Source organism: Dasypus novemcinctus, chromosome 22, assembly GCF_030445035.2.
Source record: "Dasypus novemcinctus isolate mDasNov1 chromosome 22, mDasNov1.1.hap2, whole genome shotgun sequence".
Lineage (NCBI taxonomy): Eukaryota > Metazoa > Chordata > Mammalia > Cingulata > Dasypodidae > Dasypus > Dasypus novemcinctus.
This window is the reverse complement of record NC_080694.1, coordinates 18,196,386-18,214,246: the sequence shown is the minus strand read 5'-3', so window position 1 is coordinate 18,214,246 and position 17,861 is coordinate 18,196,386. Positions and strand designations below refer to the sequence as shown.

Below are 17,861 nucleotides of genomic sequence, written 5' to 3'. Positions count from 1 at the left end.
GGGACCCAGATGAAAGTGCTGCATTTAAGGGCTTAACTAAACTTGGAACTTGTAAATCAGAATGGAAGATACAGTTATGTTGGAAAGACTTGTCGAAAATCTTACTTTCTGTTTTCTGCATGCTAAACCAACAGACTTTTTGCAAGAGCTTTATGAACAAAATCACTGTCAGCCTGGAATAAAAGGGACATGGAAAGGAGAGATTGAAGGAGAAACAACTTTAAGAGGAAAATCATGGAAGCTGAGATTTGGAATTAGGACATCACCTTTGGCCAAGAGACGAACCCCACCATGTGTACAGAGAGGGCGAGTTTGCCCCAGCAGTTGAAGAGGGTGAATGTTCCCACCTGATGTTCTGGGAGAGTTTTGCTGCCCCAGAGTACAGGGAAGATGGAATACATTCCCCAAGGATTAGGGCTGTTCAGGTCAACACCCCACTGATCTGAGAGGGGTGGACTTGTTGCCCAAAGGTTAGGAAAGGCCAGGTGGTCAACTCATTGATCTGAGAGGGTTGTGCCTGTATGCCAAAGGTTAGGGGGAATGTTGTCTTCACATCAATGTGCTAGAGGAGTTAAGACTCTAACGCAAAGATTGGGTAAGGTGTGGCAATCACCCCAACACTCTTGGAGGGAGAGGTGTGGAGCTTGATTGACACGCAAATGCTTGAGGAGGGTGGAACTAAGAAAATGGCCATTGGGCAAAACTGTGGAAAAGGTGGGTTTTGATAAGGCCCCAAGGAGAAGAACCCATCATCTTAAGAATGACTCTCAGACTTTGAAATCAAATGGAGGATGCCCTGCAGGTTTACTGAACTGTAGAAGACCCATGACTCACGTGTCCTTCCCAAGTTCTCCTTATTGTAGTGAAAATGTTTATCCTTTTTCTATCCATTTGTGTATTGGAAGCAGATATATTGTTTTTGTAAATTTCAGAGGTCTATAGCAGATGGGGATTTGTCCCAAGACAAACTGTATTTTTTTACATTGATTATGATATGATTTAGTACTTGCATTGTAACTGATTTAAGGTTTTTTTTGAATATTGTAATAACTTTTTGGAATTCAGAGGGTGGAGTGTAGCAGTCTGATATAATTGATGAACTCCAAAAAGAAATATTGGATTATGCTTGCAATTTGATCTGAACCCGGGCATGATTGAGTTATGATTAGGGGGTTGAGCAACAGCATGTGCTCACTTAGTGACCTTCATTCACATTTTGGTAATTCTCTTAATAGCCTAAGCTTTCTATTATTATTATTATTATTATTATTATTATTATTATTATTATTATTATTATTATATGTTATAGTGATCTGTGGTCAGTTATCTTTGGTGTTACCATTGTAAGTGTTTTGGGTTGTCACAAACCACAAACACATGACTGTGACCTTAATTAATAAATGTTTTGTATGTTCCACCAACCACCTGTTCCCCGTCTCTCTCCCTCCCCTCTGACCTGCCTATTCCTTGAGACAGAACAATATTGAAATGAGGCTAATTAAAAACCCTACATAGGCCTTTAAGTGTTCAAGAGAAAGGAAGAGACACAGGTCTCTCACTTTGAATTAAAAGGTGAAAATGAATAAGCTTAGTGAGGAAAGCCAAGAGAGGCGGAAAGCTGAACCTATTGAGCCAGTTAGTCAAGTTGTGAAGGTAAAGGATAAGTTCTTTAAGGAAATTAAAAGTGCTACTTCAGTAGACACAGGAATGATAAGAAAACAAAACAGACTAATTGCTGATATGGAGAAGTTTTTAGTAGTCTAAATAGAATATCAAACCAGCCACAGCAACCCCTTAAGACATAACCTAATCCAGAGCAAGACCCTAACTCACATCAATTCTGTGAAGACTGAGAGATGTGAGGAAGCTGCAGAAGAAAAGTCAGAGGCTACCAGTGATTAGTTCATGAAGCTTAAGGAAAGAAGCCAACTCCCTTATATATGATTGGGACACTCACAGTCATAAGTCAAAAAAAAAAAAAAGAGAACTGAAGACCCAGTTAGTTTAACCATCAATACATAGAAGAAGTGTGAATGGCTAAATTTATTTCTCTTTGCCATGGAATGAGCCTGGGTTTCCAATTCCTCTAACTGTGCCTGATTATAATGAAGTTCCCTGGATTTTAAAATATTGGGAATGTTCCAATCATATTCAACTTCTGATTTAGATACTTCTCAATAGAATATATAAATTTGTTCTCCTTTTGGACTATTTGTCAGTATGAGCTCTTTGGGGCAAACTCTTTCCTTATCCCTCTAACTTGAAGTTATCAATTCTGGGAGGCATCTAGTCACTCAAATATTCATTTGAGGAATTTTCCTGAGGATATTCAGATGGATCTCCTGTGCCCTCTGGAACACCTTGGTTAGCACAGTCTCCTCAGAAGCAGAGTCCTGATTGCTATTTAAGAGCAAGGACTTGACTGTGCTTCTCAGATGGTTGGTATTTTGAGGTCTATACTCATCAGATTCCTGTTTTCATATGACAACAGTTAAATCATATTTTTCAGGTGAGCACTGTTTTCTTGTTTTATTCAGATTAGCTCTAACATGACCACTGGGATTATGTGTGTTGGATCAGTTCCTGTTGGTTTACTTGAAAAGCCTGAATTTCCTCAGCCCTCCAAGCTGGAGACATTAGGTGGACATATTAGGGGAAGTACACTAGTCAAAGTAACAGATCCTACATTGTCTGGAGACGGTAGTGATGAAGTGAGTGACTGGATGTTTGTTTGAAGGTGCTCTTGCCTGGCCATGATGTATGCTAGTATGTTTCCTCACCATATTGTCCAGAATAATATTACTGGAGTAACCAATATCTGGAAGAGAAGGAAGATTATAAACACTTCCCAATGGTGAGCTCGAATTGATTGTAGGTGAACCAGAAGCCTTTATATCATATCCTACTTCAATAGTAATGCTGGGATTGGAAGGGGACAGGATGTGATGTTGGCAGTTGATGGGACAGCTGTACACTGGTGATCTGCCACTGTGTTGTCTTGCGGAGCCATGAAAGACATCTGTACATGGTTGGACTCTATTGCTTGTCATGATGTATTCTGGTTTGGTAGAATCTCCGCTGTTGAGGTTGAGAATGAATAACTTGCCCATTGAGCTTGGGGCTGTTATTTTGAAAACTTGTCAAATATGGAGTAGACAGCTTTTGCTGCAAGCACTAGAGTGGTAATTGGGCTAGGCTGATCTGTGTTGGAAACTTAGAAGAATGATTTAAAGAGAAACCACCTCAGGGCAGTGAATATAGTTTCATAACAGGATTCTGCTCAGGCATTTGTGGCCAAATCTCTTTATTTTCCATTACTAAAAAACTTAAATTGACCATATTTTGAGAAAAAAAAACTAGGATTACAGTGAAAATTGTTGGTATTTTTGGCTATTGGGGAAACATCATGCCTTACTCTAAGAAGGTACCTTAATCAGTATATAAACAGGCTCTTGCTGTAAGGTAATGCTGTATTGCTGCCACTGGAAAGTGCCCCTTTAGCAAAAGGTATGACATGTGCCTACAGCTTAGAAAGTCCCGCTATTTTCAGTCATTGCATACGTTTCCTGAAATGGTTCATTGCAAGGCTTTCTAGATGATTTAGTAGATCCTTTCCTTTTTCTATAATTTAACCTCCACATAAATATAGCAACATTAAAATCCTATTCCACCAGATTTTAAAAATTTTGATTTACTTCAATTATTCTGCATTGGATCTGACTTCCTGTGACTTGTATGTTTTTGTTCTTTCCATCAGTTTTTTTCTTTTTTTTTTTTTTGATTTTTTATGTCTTTTTTTAAACTGATAAATAGATCACACAAAATGTTATGTTAATAAAACATAAGAGGTTCCCATATACCTCACTTCCCTCCACACCCCTTGCTCCTCCCACATCAAAATCCCTTTTCATCAGTAAGGCACATTCATTGTATTTGGTGAATACACCCTGGAGTACTGCCACACCACATGGACCATAGTTTACAAAGTTTACACTTTTCCCCAGTCCATCCAGTGGGTTATGGCAGGATATACAATGTCCTGCATCTGTCCCTGCAATATCATTCAGGACCACTCCAAGTTCCAAAAATGCCCCATATCACACCTCTTTCTCCCTCTTCCTGCCCTCAGTAACTCCTGTGGTCACCATCTCTACATCAATGATACAATTACTTCCATTGCCAGAGGAACAACATTTCAATAGTCGAATACCAGCAAGTCTAGTTGAATCCATAATATATTCCTACATCCTGTGGACCCTGAGATGATGATGTCCACTCCACATTTTGTGATTAATGACTTGATGATCAATTTCTGATTCTGAAAATCTTCTTTGACAAATTAAAATCTATGCTCTTTATGTTCTATTGATAGTTCTGTAATGACAGCTTGTCATATATCTCACAGTAAAGCTCAGACTTTGTTTTTATGACTGCTCACAACAACCGCCTCTGGAGAAACATCCCCCTCTCATGAGCTCTAATGCAAATCTCTCAGAGCCATTCACCACACACTCCACAAATTCCATTAGCTTCTGCATTGTAATCACAGCTTGGATGCATCTGCTTAGACTTCTCTACTGTATTGCTTGGAACCTCAGCAGGGTACTTCACAAAGAAATTATCTTTTATGTGACTTTCTGTAGGGAACGATGACTAGGATGGGAAACTGGGAGGTGCTACTGATGGTGACTTGGAAGTGTTCATGGCAGCAGGATTTGGAGCAAACCCAGCATCTACTGGAGAAGTCCAAGGCAGAGTTAGGATGCAAGCAGGCAGGGCAGCAGCTGTGGATCTGGTTCTGGATGTGCTGATAGACCAGGTTCATCTGTCCAACAAGTTGAGCTGGGCCACCTGGCACTGGTGATCTGAGTCTGGTCCTGCTGTCCCTTGGCCTCCTTCATCCTGCTTGGTGCTACCAAGCCCCTCCCTGAAACCCACCTCCTTTGTCTTGCCTCTGCCCAGGAGGACCTCCTTCTCTTCCTCCTCTTCTGTTGATGCTCCAAAAGGAAAGAAGGGAGCCTCTCAAGCTGTGGAGAGCTGCTTCTTGGAGGGCACTGAGAAAAGAAAGCTTGTATACTTAACTTTTGAATGTATGTCAAATGTTACAAAACTGGCTCTGTAATACCTGTTGAAATGAAGAGACAATAGACAGTCACTTGAAAAAAAGAAGCATGCAAAGGGTGAAATGGATTTAAGTAATATATTTTATTTGAGTCTATAACTCAAATATATTAGCATTTCTACCACAACACCAGCCACATTTCAAATGTTCAGTAATAACATATACCCAGCAGCTACTGTAGTGGACAGAGAAGAAACAGATCATTTTCCATCCTGGAAATTTCTTTTGGACCTTTTCAGCATATCTAAGGCTATAATTTGATTCATTGGAATAAAAAGTAATCCCTTCTTCAGCCTGGTTATTAAGAATGAAATCTATGCCCCAAACTCCTAGAAGACAGAATGAAGAGGTGACAAAATTGCACATACATAGTTATTTCTCAATCATTAAGTGTTTCATTACAGATGTAGAAAATTTCCATCTTGCTATCTTCTAGCCACAATTTCCAGATTTCTGGGAACATTTATTAAATAAAGTTATTTAGAACTTACTTCTGTATTCTCTGGCTTCAGAGTGAGCCACAATTTGCAGATCTCTGGGAACATTTATTAAATAAAGTTATTTAGAACTTACTTCTGAATTCTCAGGCTTCAGAGTGCTTATGCAAATGAGCTCAGCTCTGGTGTAAAGTCAACCCAGTATGTGTTTTGTATTGCATAGTACTCACCTCACTTCTTATTCACAGTGAACCACACCTCTTTAAGCCTATTTTATTTTTGTTTAAAGAAGGTAACAAGGTGAACTTTATGCCCTAAAGCAGAACATTATCTAGTTAAATGGAAAACCTTATTTTAACTTCCATTTCTTTTTACCCAGAGATGATTTTGCCCCTTAGGAAACTATAATTAATGACTGGTGAATTTTTTGACATTTCCAAAACTGCAGGAGGAGTGCTACAGGCATCTGGTGGGTGGAGGCCAGGGGTGCTGCTAAACATCCTACAATGCAGAAGACAGCACCCATCACCCCCCAGAAAGAATCATCCAGCCTTAAATGCCAATACTGCATGTTGAGAGGCCCTGGCTTGAGCTATGCCTATTAAGTGTGTATTAGAGATTTGGAGATCCTATTGCATCTTTAACAAATATTAAGGAATTCATATTGGGACACAGATTTGGCTCAACTGATAGAGCGTCCACCTATCACAGAGGAGGTCCAGAGTTCAAACCCAGGGCCTCCTGACCTGTGGGGTGAACTGGCCCACACGCAATGCTGATGCACGCAAGGAGTGCCATGCCATGCAGGGGTGTCCCTCATGTAGGGCAACCCCACACACAGAGTATGCCCTGCAAGGAGAGCTATCCTGTGCAAAAAAATCTCAGCCTGCCCAGGAGTGGTACCATAGACATGGAGAGCTGATGCAGCAAGATGACACAACAAAAAGAGAGACGCAGATTTCCAGTGCCACTGACAAGAATGCAAAGGAACACAGAAGAACACACAGTGACGGACACAGGGAGCAGACGGCGTGCAGGTGGAAAAGTAGAGAAATTTTTAAAAAATCTGTGATTTAAAAAATAAATAAAAATAAATTAAAAAAGAGCTCATATCTGTCCACAAGGAATGTGCATAATCAGTTGCTGAGAAAGGAATAAAAATATACTCAGATGTAGATCAAGAAAAGTCATGAAACCTTGTCAGAAATGTTCTCTAAAATCCCACTTAGTGGCCACAATAATTTCTACCAAAATATTTCTCTCTCTGACTGTAAAAATGTATCATCTGAAAATTGTTTAAGAAAAGATACTCAAAATTGCCCGACTATGTGTTGCTAGAAAATAAACTTTTTAAAATAAAAATAAGCCAAAAGCACATCATAATTTTTTAAAAACATTATCTAAAGACCAATAAATCATATCCTTTATGTTTTACCCAGCCTAAAACTCAGATCCTGATTTTAAAAATGTGACTCATCAACTTATTTCAAAACATTTTCATCCCTTGTGAGTCATGATAGTACAGGGTTTTGATTCTGTTAGTTGCTTGACAGAAACATAAATTTTTCCATTCACAGTAGTTTGGAATAACATACCTTAATTTCAAATGTGACCACAGTTTATCTTTTCTGGCATTCTATGATTTTCATATTTTCTTTCATTTGCTTAACAGACGTTTGGAAATGTTTGAAAATCCACAAGTATTCACAATAAACATAGCACGAACCTTGGACATTAAAACTGATATATGAAATTACAAATATTTGCAATAGTATCTCAGTATTTCCCTTTCAAATTAAATATCACTGTTCAGAAGAATTTCATTTTTTTTTCTTTTTGGTGTATAAGCTATTTTGCTTTCTTAAACTATAGTATATGAGTGTGTTAGGTGACCCACAGATGAGCTGGAATTATCTATAAAGGAAGAAATAGCAGAGAAAATTTTCAAGAAAACAGTTGATTTCAAATGATTGAAATAGAGGTAGGAAGCTTTGATCAGAATAAGGAAGAAGTCACTTTGTAAGCATAGAAATAGTGTCATCTGGGAAGTTGTTGTAAGACAACCAGATATGTGTTTTACTCTTACTTCAAGAATGGCATGATAAAGACCAAAATATATTTAACAACAACAAAAATCTCAAATTTCACTGAGGATTCTGTAATGCAGATATTTAAAATATGTTCAATTTGTGAAGGGTCATTTTGACCTCATCTTGCAAATATCAAAAAAAAAAAAAAAAAAGAAAATAAACATGATATGGGGCTCTATTTCATTTTACATTTAAATAAGTACTAAAACAAGAGGACATTAAGGTTTTTTTTCTCTCTCTAATTATTGAAAAGCAGTAAAAGCAAAGTCAGAAATCTACTTCATAGGATAGGAATATAGCATGGCCAAATTCCATCCCACCTACCTTAGTACAACATGTTTACATAGCAAATATGCTGTTTTTCCATCATGGTAAAATTTCATAGTCTAAATACATTAGCTAAAGTAAAAGAGAATATATATCATATATTAATGAAGGGTTAATATTAATGAGGCTGAAAGTTTTAAATCTTAACAAGGTAAAGTACAATAAATGTACAGGTCTAATTTTTATTATAAGTAAAGAAAAATAATTATGAATATTTACCAGGAATAATTCTCTTGAATATGACATTTCTTAAAATGTTATTCATTTTGAAATTGAATTACAATGCAGGGTAAAACAATTTATGGGTTTACTTTGTCATTGGTAAAAATCTCTTTATTGACAAAACTAAATAAAAATATATTGAATTAAAGAGGATTGGGTCTGACACAAAAGAAGAGAGGAAGGACCCGTTATATATATGTCCCTTGTCAGTTGATTTCACTCAAGAACTTCAGAAAGCAGCTGGAAGACAGAGGAGAATCTTGTGAAGAGATGAGTCCAATTTTATGGAACTTCTTTCTCAATTTTCAGATTTCCTGGTGAGCACAGATGAGAGAGCAGGTCTGTAAATAGATTACTTGATTAATTGAGCAAGTGAGGTCTGAAGCCAACTCACAGCCACACACAGTGTGTGTACTTAGGGACATTTTGGTCCCCGACTCCAGGAGAGGTAGCAGAACCTAGATTTCAAGTATTCAGGCAGAAGAAACTAATACTCTTCATTTTTATTAATCAAATAATAGCTTGGTCTACTTTACCAGAGTTGAATTGAGTTTCTACCATAGACTTTCTCAGTCTCTGAGGTGCTGTTAAGGGATTTTGCTGGTCAGGTCACACCAGCAGGAGGACCTGGAAGGACTCTTAGTCTAAACTAGTGCTGTGCAATGGAAAGATAATGTGACCCACATACGAAATTTTATATTTTCTAATAGCCATATTAAAGAAAGTGAAAAGAAAAAAATCAAATTAATTTAATAATCTAGATATTATCATATAAATATCAATCAATTTGAAACATTTGTCAGCCTTGCTCTATCTCCGCCCCTTTATGGAAAGTCTGCACTGGATTCTCCTGGAAACTCTTTCGAGGAAGGAACAGGCACCAATAGGAAGAGAGCGAGTGACACAAACGAGCCAATAAGGAGGTGGATTGCAGGGTTTGAGCCTGAGGCGGGGCTCCAGTCCTTCATGCGCGCTGCAGAGGCATGGGTGTTGCTCAGTGGTGGCTTCTAGTCTATTGTTTGTCAGGCACTCTCACGTTCTGCTTCTTGTTTCTCAATTGCTGCATGGTGAAGAGCAAGCCATGGCTCTCAGAATCACCAGTAACACGAAAATTGATGTTGAAAATAAGACGGAGATTAGTATGGCAGGAGCAAAGCGAGTACCTTTGACCACTGCTGCAACTTATAAAACCGGACTGTGACAAAGAATAGCTCTTGGAGACGTTGGTAACAAGGTCACTGAACAGCCACAAGCCAAAATGCCTGTGAAAAAGGAGGCAAAGCTTCAGCTGTTGGAAAAGTTACTGCTAAAAATCTACCAAAACCTCTGAAAAAAGCACCTTTGCAGGTGGTAGAACCAGAGCCAGGGTCAGAGACAGTGCAGAAGCTGAGCCCATTAAAGAAGAAAAACTTTTGCCTGAGCCTTTTTTGGTGGATAGTCCCTTTCCAAGCCCAATGAAAACAGCTAACTGTGTCCCTGCAGATGAGTATTTTTGCCATGCTTTCTCTGACTTAATTCTTGCAGTAAGTGATTTGGATGTAGAAGATGGAGCTGATTCAAACCTTTGTAGTGCATATGTGAAAGAAACTTATGCTTATCTGAGACAACTTGAGGAGGAGCAAGAAGTCAGACCCAAATACCTACTGGGTCAGAAAGTCACTGGAGACAAGAAAGCCATCCTAACTGACTGCCTAGCGCAGGTTCACATGAAATTCAGGCTGCAGCAGGAGACCATGTATTTGACTGTTTCCATCACTGATCAGTTCATGCAGAATAATTGTGCGCCTTAAAGATTTTGCAGCTGGTTTGTGTCATTGCCTTGTTTATAGCAAGCAAATGAAGAAATGCATCCTCCAGAAATGGGCAACTTTGCCTTTGTGACTGTCTGTATTTATACTATGTACCAGATCAGACAGCTGAAAATGAAGATTCTAAGAGTTATACAGTTTGGTCTGGGCCACCCTCTGTCCCTGCACTTCAATATTTCTTCATCAGTTGGAACCTACGTACCACACTAGTGAAAGGTGTTATTAGTAGGGGAGAATGGGAGGGGTTGGGATATATGGGAATCCCCTGTATTTTTGATGTAACATTTATGTAATCTAAAGTGTCTTTAAAATTAAAGAAAAAAATAGGAAAAATTAAAAAAAAGATTGGAGAAATTGATGTTGAGCACCATACTTTGGCCAAATACCTGATGGAACTGACTGTGTTGGGCTACAATATGGCACACATTTCTCCTTCTCAGATTCCAGGAGTTTTTTGCTTAGCACTGAAAATTCTTGAAAATGGTGAATGGACACCAACTCTACAGCATTACCTGTCATACACTGAAGAATTCCTTCTTCCTGTTATACAGCACCTCACTAAGTATATATCATGGTGAATTATAGACTTGCAAAGCACATAACTACCAAGATTAAGCATGCCACCTCTAAGCATACTAACATCAGCGCTCTAACTCTAGCACAGATGAATTCTGTGATAGTTCAAACCCTAGCTCAGGCTGTGAAAAGATGTAATTTGTGAACTTGAATTGATGTATTTTAATATTTGCAAATAAAATTGGCATTATGTGCTGCCACATAAAAATAAAAATGAAGTAGCATGATTAAGGTTGTGACAATTTGGAAAAAAAAGAGAAATTGGGAGGGGAAGGTAAGAGAATTTCAGAATAAATTAATCTATCTGTTAGGAGGTGTTGAATGGGATGAGAATTAAGAAGGGCTTCAACTCAATAAGGAACCTAAATAGTTAAGGGAGATCCAACAATTAGTTCTTCAATTGATTCTAAAGTTTTGATATAGCAATGGACTTCATGCAGGGCGAAATCTCTAGGCTATGGTATCCAACTGCTGACTATAATAGTTTAGAAGTGTATGGTGATCTCTATGTTTTTAGCTAAGGACAACTAAGGCTTTCCTTTCTCATTCATGGAGAAATGGGGAAAAACTGACTTGTACATATGGTGTCCCAGAGTAGATCTGCTGAAAAAAACTATGTTTTACTCCCTTAAAGGAATTTTGAATAGTTTCATCCCAAAGAAAGGATTCAATTTGTTCAGGTTTAAGCAACGGTGAACCATCAAAAGAAAAGTAATAATCCAATTTCTACAATGTCCCATGAGACTTAGAAATCACCCTAATTGATGTTTGTTTGTTTGTTTTCTTGGAAGGAGGGAAGTTTAGAATGCTTTGGATTTTATCAAGTTCTAGGAGGAGAGAGTTGGAGCAGGGAGGACTGAGGCAGAGAAAATTTGACCAATATCAGTAGGTGTTGTGAACCATAAATTAGTTGGAATAGTATAAACAAGATGGTGATGTTTAAATGTTACTTCTTTGGCTAGGAGAACAGGGTTAGAAATGGGAAAACGTTTGTTATTTGGTCTGTTGAATCTGGTTCTAGGCATTCCAAATTAGCATCCCTCCCATTTGGGAGAAAGATGTGTGTGCTTGAAATAATCCAAAGAAATCCCTTCTGAAAAAGTAAGTTGGGCAGAACAGACTAACAGAAATTGATGTGTGCCTTGTAAAGCTCTTAATTGAAAGGGAATTGGCAGGGATTCAAGGCCATGGATTTGTGGTAACTCCCACCATTTAAATGCAGTACTCCAGAGAGCAGGGTTAAGGGGGGCTGTGGTATTTAAGACAGGGAATGTGGTCCCAGTATCTATAGGCCTCTTATACCCTAGTTGACAATTATCAGTTCTCTGTCACCTAAAAATGTGATGTAAGCATTTGGAGAAACCTCTGCTGTGTCCTGGGAGCAGGCCTGTCACATTGAAAGATACCTTGCTTTCCTGGAGGACAGAGATCATTCAGGGGATCACTGCTGCCTTTGAATTTAGTTTTTATTTTATTTTATTTTACTTTAGAGTTTTGGCAGTTTTTTGAATATCCAGGTTGTTTACAGTATTTACAATTAATGGCACCATGAACCCTGGTGCTTATGTATAAATTTAAAGGATGTTTTGAGGGCTTTTTGCTTTTGTATTTGGAAATTCATGGTTTGTGCTATTTGTATTTGTTCTGTTTTAGCTTGGGAGGGTTTTTTTTCTCAGTCTTTTATAGATGTGATATAATTGATCTGTAAGATTTACTAAATCATTAGGTTCCATTGTGGCCAAATTTAGTTGTTTATGTTTTAGAGTGGTGCTTAGTTCTTCCAAAAGGGCATTAACAAAAAATAAAATTAAAAAGAGTAGTGGTCTTATAGTTAATATGGTCAAGATCTGAGAATTATTAAAGGTTTTATTACAACTGCTACAATATTCATATAAGGGTTCATAAGTCTCTGGGTACATTGTTGGATTTTATGACAATAATTTGGAGAAAAACTTCATGTAGCATTCATTAAGTTCCTTAGGTACCCTATATCCTTCATTTTTTCTCAGTAGTTCTTCATTTTGAAAGGTCATTTAAGGAGTTTATTCAGATTTGAAAATGACCTTCAACCAGCAGTGAAGTAAATTAATTGAAAGGCTCATAAGTATGATTAAACTTTTTTCCCCCAAACTTTACTGGGTCTTCATTAGGATTTGGGAAATCTCTAATTATTACCCTCAATTTGATCTTTGTCCAGGGGGCTTATAGCAGTTTGGAATTGTTTATGAATTCCAAAAGTAGATACTGGATTATGTTCGTAAACTGGTCTGTCCCTCTGGGTGTACTAGATTGTATGAAATGCAGAAGTTTCACTTTTACTTGATTAAATAATGATTAAGGTTTTGGTTGGGACACGTTAGTAGGACATTGAGTCCCCACTCTCTGGGTGGGCAGAGACTCACAGAGAAAAATACATAGCAGAGGAGTTAGAGGGAGTTTTTTGGATGCTGGAACCTCAGGAATTAAACGTGCACGAGAAGAACACAGAGGACTAGAGATGGCTCCATAGACATGGCAGAGGCCCAGGGAGAAAGCAGAGCAGCTGTGCCTGGAGAGAATTGAGCCCTGGGAAGAAAGAAAAAGCCTAGAGAGCTTAGTAGTCTAGGGATGACCTTGTGGAGAGAACAAAACAGCTTGGGCCTGGAGAGAAATGAGCTCTAGGAGAGAGATAAAAGTTATCCCAGCCTACAGCTGATATTGGAAAAAGCTGGACCACAGAGCCTTAAGAGGAAGAGGAAGGCTGAATGTCAGCAGCCATCTTGCTCCAACATGTGGCAACAGACTTTGGTGAGGGAAGTAACTTGTACTTTATGGCTTGATAACTGTAAGTGTCTATCCCAAATAAATACCCTTTATAAAAGCCAACAGACTTTTGGCTGCCTGTACAGAGCTGTATGTAACAGATGAAATCCCTGATTCTCCTTGTTTTGACTGAGTTTTAAAGGACATAAGACAATAACAGCAATCTGGTCCGAATTCAGGGGAATCTTTAAAGAAGGGGAGTTCAGCTTAGCTATGATAGAGGTGGTTGCTTTGGATCTTGTTATTTACACAATACAATGTCAACAGAGAAATAAGTCAACAACAAACTATGATTTCTGTTGAATAAAATGAAAACCCAAAGAAGAGGTGATTGTAGGGATAAATAGTAATGGTTAAATTACTTCATATTATAGACCACTTTAATCAAATTCGATTAGGTAACAACTATACTAAAATAATTCTTTACTTTTATATTTATAAAGTCAATAAAATTTGATACAACTCAACACAAATAAAGACCCTTCCAAAAGGTAAAAAAAAAAACCTTAAAGTTGCTTCAATATTTTACCTAAAAAATGTTGGAAGTATTTAAATTAGTATGTTATATTATTCATAAGAAAAGAAATAAATACTGAATTATAAAACTGTTAAGCATAAATGCTTTTGAAACAGCTTTATTGATCTAATATTGACATACAATAAAAGCATGAATTTAAACTATATAATTTATTGTATTTTGATATTTATATATACTTGTGAAACCATCACCATAATCAAGATACTAATTGTGCTCATTGCACCAAAAAATTGCTTATGCCCTCTTAAAATGCTTGACTTGTGATCTCTGCCTCCCTTTAATCCTCAGGCAATGATAGAACTACTTTTTAATATTGTAAATCAGTTTTCATTTCCTTAAGTTTAACAAAAATTGAAATAGTCAGCATGTACATTTTATTTCTTAGTTTCTTTTACTCAGAATAATTTTGAGATTCATCTAACATGTAGAACATATCACTATTGAATTCAATTTTATTGCTGAATAATAGCTCATTGTTTGGATGTACATTTTGTTCATCATTTTACCTCTTGGTAGACATTTGGGTTTTTTCAGTTTTGGGGTTTACAAATGAAGTTGCTATGAATGTTTGTGTATAGGTATTTAAATTAAAGTAAACTTTCATTTATCTTAAATAAGTGCTTAAATGTGCAATTGTTATAGATCATATTGTAATTGTATAGTTAACATTCTAAGAAACGGCTATAATGATTTCCAAAGTATTTGTAATATATTATAATCCTATCATTAGCATGTGAAAGTTTTGGATCTTCCATATCTTTCCTACATTTGGTATGCTCTGTCATTTTTTATTTTAGTCATTCTAACAAGGACATAGAGACACCTAATTCATGTTTAATTCAAATTTTCCACATTATAAATGTTGAAAATATTTTATGTTTTTTTGCCTTCTGTATATCTTTGTTTGGTGATGTGCCTGATTAAATGATCTGAATTGAAAAAGGGGTCATAATTGATGACCTGCTGAAATAAGAAGGACTATAAGGAAGCAGACTTGGCCCAGTGGATAGGGCGTCTGTCTACCACATGGGAGGTCCACAGTTCAAACCCCAGGCCTACTTGACCTGTGTGGAGCTGGCCCACGGGCAGTGCTGATGCGCACAAGCAGTGCTGTGCCACATAGGGGTGCTCCCCGTGTAGGGGAGCCACACACACAAAGAGTGCACCCCGTAAGGAGAGCTGCCCAGCGCAAAAGAAAGTGCAGCCTGCCCAGGAAGGCCGCACACACAGAGAGCTGATGTAGCAAGATGATGCAACAAAAAGAAACATAGATTTCTGTGCTGCTGACAAGAGAAGCAGACAAAAAGAAGAACACTCAGCAAATGGACACAGAAAACAGACAACTGGGGCAGGGGGGTGGGAAGGGGAGAGAAAAAAATAAAATAAATCTTAAAAAAAAAAAAAAAGAAGGACTATAAGAGAAATCTGTGGAAAAGGATGTGGCTTAAGCAGTTGGGCTCCTGTCTACCATATAGGAGGTCCAGGGTTCCATGCCCAGGCCCTCCTGGTGAGAACAAGCTGGCTTGCATGGTAAACTGACCCACACGAGTGCCAGCCCATGCAGAAGTGCCATCCCACACAGGAGTGCCACCCCATGCGGGAATACCACCCCATGTGGCAGTGCCAGCTGACGTGGAGAGCTGACACAGCAATATGACGCAACAAGAGACACAGATGAGAGAAAATAAGAAGACATAGCAGAACAGGGAGTTGAAGTGGTGCAAGATAGTGATCGCCTCTCTTCCACTCTGGAAGTTCCCAGGATCGGTTCCGGGAGCCGCCTAATGAGAATATGAGCAGACACAGAAGAACACACAGTGAATGGACACAGAGAGCAGACAGTGGAGGGGGGAGAAATAAAGAAATAAATATTGTTAAAAAATGAGAAATCTGTGAACAACTGTATGCCAATAAAATAGATAACCTAGATGAAATGGTCACATTCTTAGAAACACACCAACTACCTACACTGATGCAAGAAGAAGTAGATCTCAGAAAGCCAGTTAGTGGTAAAGAGATTGAATCAATAATCTAAAACTTCCCAACAAAGAAATCCCAGTACCATGTGACCTCACAGAGGAATTCTAACAAATATTCAAGAAAACTCACCTATGGTTTTGCTCAAACACTTGTGAAAAGTTGAAGAGAAGGAAACACTGCATAATTCACTCTATGAGGCCAACAGCATAAAGCCCTGGAGATTAAAAAAAATTCCCGAGAAAACGTCAAACTTTCACAACTGTGGTTTTGGTGATATAAAAGCTGAGAATGACAATGTATAAAACTGGACCAGTTCCTCTCTGATGATATTTGGAATAAACAGACATTGTACAGAGGTACATACAGATGATATTCTCTAACTATGGAACTGGAAAAGGGCAAGGTCCAGGCTGAGCTGAAGGGTCTGTAGGTGGGGGAGGGGCTGGGTTTCCTCTGCTCTCAGTCCCTCCCCCACCCTTGAAAACTCCCTGGCTGTTCTGTGGCTCTGTGATGCGGGCCTGGATCTCCAGGCAGCACAGGCTCAGTGGCCAGGGCGCAGAGCTGCTTGAGGCTGGTGTGTGCTGTGGAAGATGGAAACAGATCTCTACTTCCTGAGACACCACTGTGCCCCATGGATGAGCACAAACACATCCACATGGAATGCGGTATGGATTTTGTTTTTATTGTGAGAGATATTGTTCTTTCTACTCTTTCTGTACTTCTCCAGATGAATCCATCTGTGGAGGAAGGAGACAGATATCAAGTAAGGGAATCCCAGATACATCCCCCAGCATAGTAGGACTTTCACTTTCCCTGTTCCTCTCACTTTACTTAATCTGTTATGTTTGCATAGACCCTGAGGTAGGCCTGAGCAGGAAAGATGAGAAACATTTCTTTAGGGAGAAAGAGTGAGAAGACAGAAGGGTTATATCTATACTCACAGATTAATCTCTTCGTGGGTGTCAGAGAACTAACTCAAGGGTAAGTTTCAAGCAATGCAGTTCAGTGTCCTTGGGGTTAATTTTTGAGAGAGTGTAGGAAATGGTTGGGGAACAGAGCCAAGCAAAAATTATTCATCATTTCCCTTCCCCAGTCTGGTATCTCTAGGGGAAGCCCTTGTCTTAGGGCTTATCTGGAGAGCAGGACTGAGTCTCTGAAAGCTTCTGAACAGATGCTAAACCCTGATCTCTGGCCTCAGGGAGTAGAATTGTACTTGAGGGAGCTCACACACCCCAAATTCAGAGATTACACCATCCATAGCAAAGGACTATCAATAAACATTCAGAGCAAAAAAAATAGAAAAAAACAAAAACCTTCCTTATCTGAGATTTTCAAAGGCAAAATTATAGAAAATGTTTTATCCTCTTTAAAAGAAAGGAACATAGAACCCCATGATTTTGAGGTAGAAAGTCAAATTGTTTCTAAATAATGGAGGTCTGCTCTTTGCCTAAGAGAGGAGAGTGAGTCCTGAATCCTAGACTTTCTTTCAGGGCCAAGGCAGAGTCTAGAGAAATATGTCCTCACCTGACCACATGCTCTCAGGATATCACTCCACCCCAACTCAGCAACCCCATGAATCCCCCAGAATCACCTGCCCGGCTCTACCACACACTCTTCCACTCTACCACCACATACTCCTCTTCTTTAAAAATTTCTCTCCTCCCCCCCCCCAATTGTCTGCTCTCTGTGTCCCTTCACTGTGTGTTTTTCTGTGACTGCTTCTATCCTTATCAGTGGCACTGGGATTTTGTGTCTCTTTTGTTGCATCATCTTGTTGCATCAGCTCTCCGTGTGTGCAGAGCCATTCTTGAGCAGGCTGCACTTTCTTTCATGCTGGGTAGCTCTCCTTGCGAGGTGCACTCCTTGAGCATGGGGCATCCCTATGCGGGGGACACCCCTGCATGTCAGGGCACTCCTTGCTTGCATCAGCACTGCACATGGGCCAGTTCCACACGGGTC

The 17,861-nt window shown here is 38.8% G+C and overlaps 2 pseudogenes; one reads left to right on the top strand and one right to left on the bottom strand.

Moving 5' to 3' along the window:
* Positions 1-2,294: 2,294 nt before the first annotated feature.
* Positions 2,295-9,264, bottom strand: LOC101435568 (transcription intermediary factor 1-alpha pseudogene; annotated as a pseudogene).
* A 15-nt stretch (positions 9,265-9,279) lies between these two features.
* Positions 9,280-10,727, top strand: LOC101435994 (G2/mitotic-specific cyclin-B1 pseudogene; annotated as a pseudogene).
* The last annotated feature ends 7,134 nt before the right edge of the window (positions 10,728-17,861 follow it).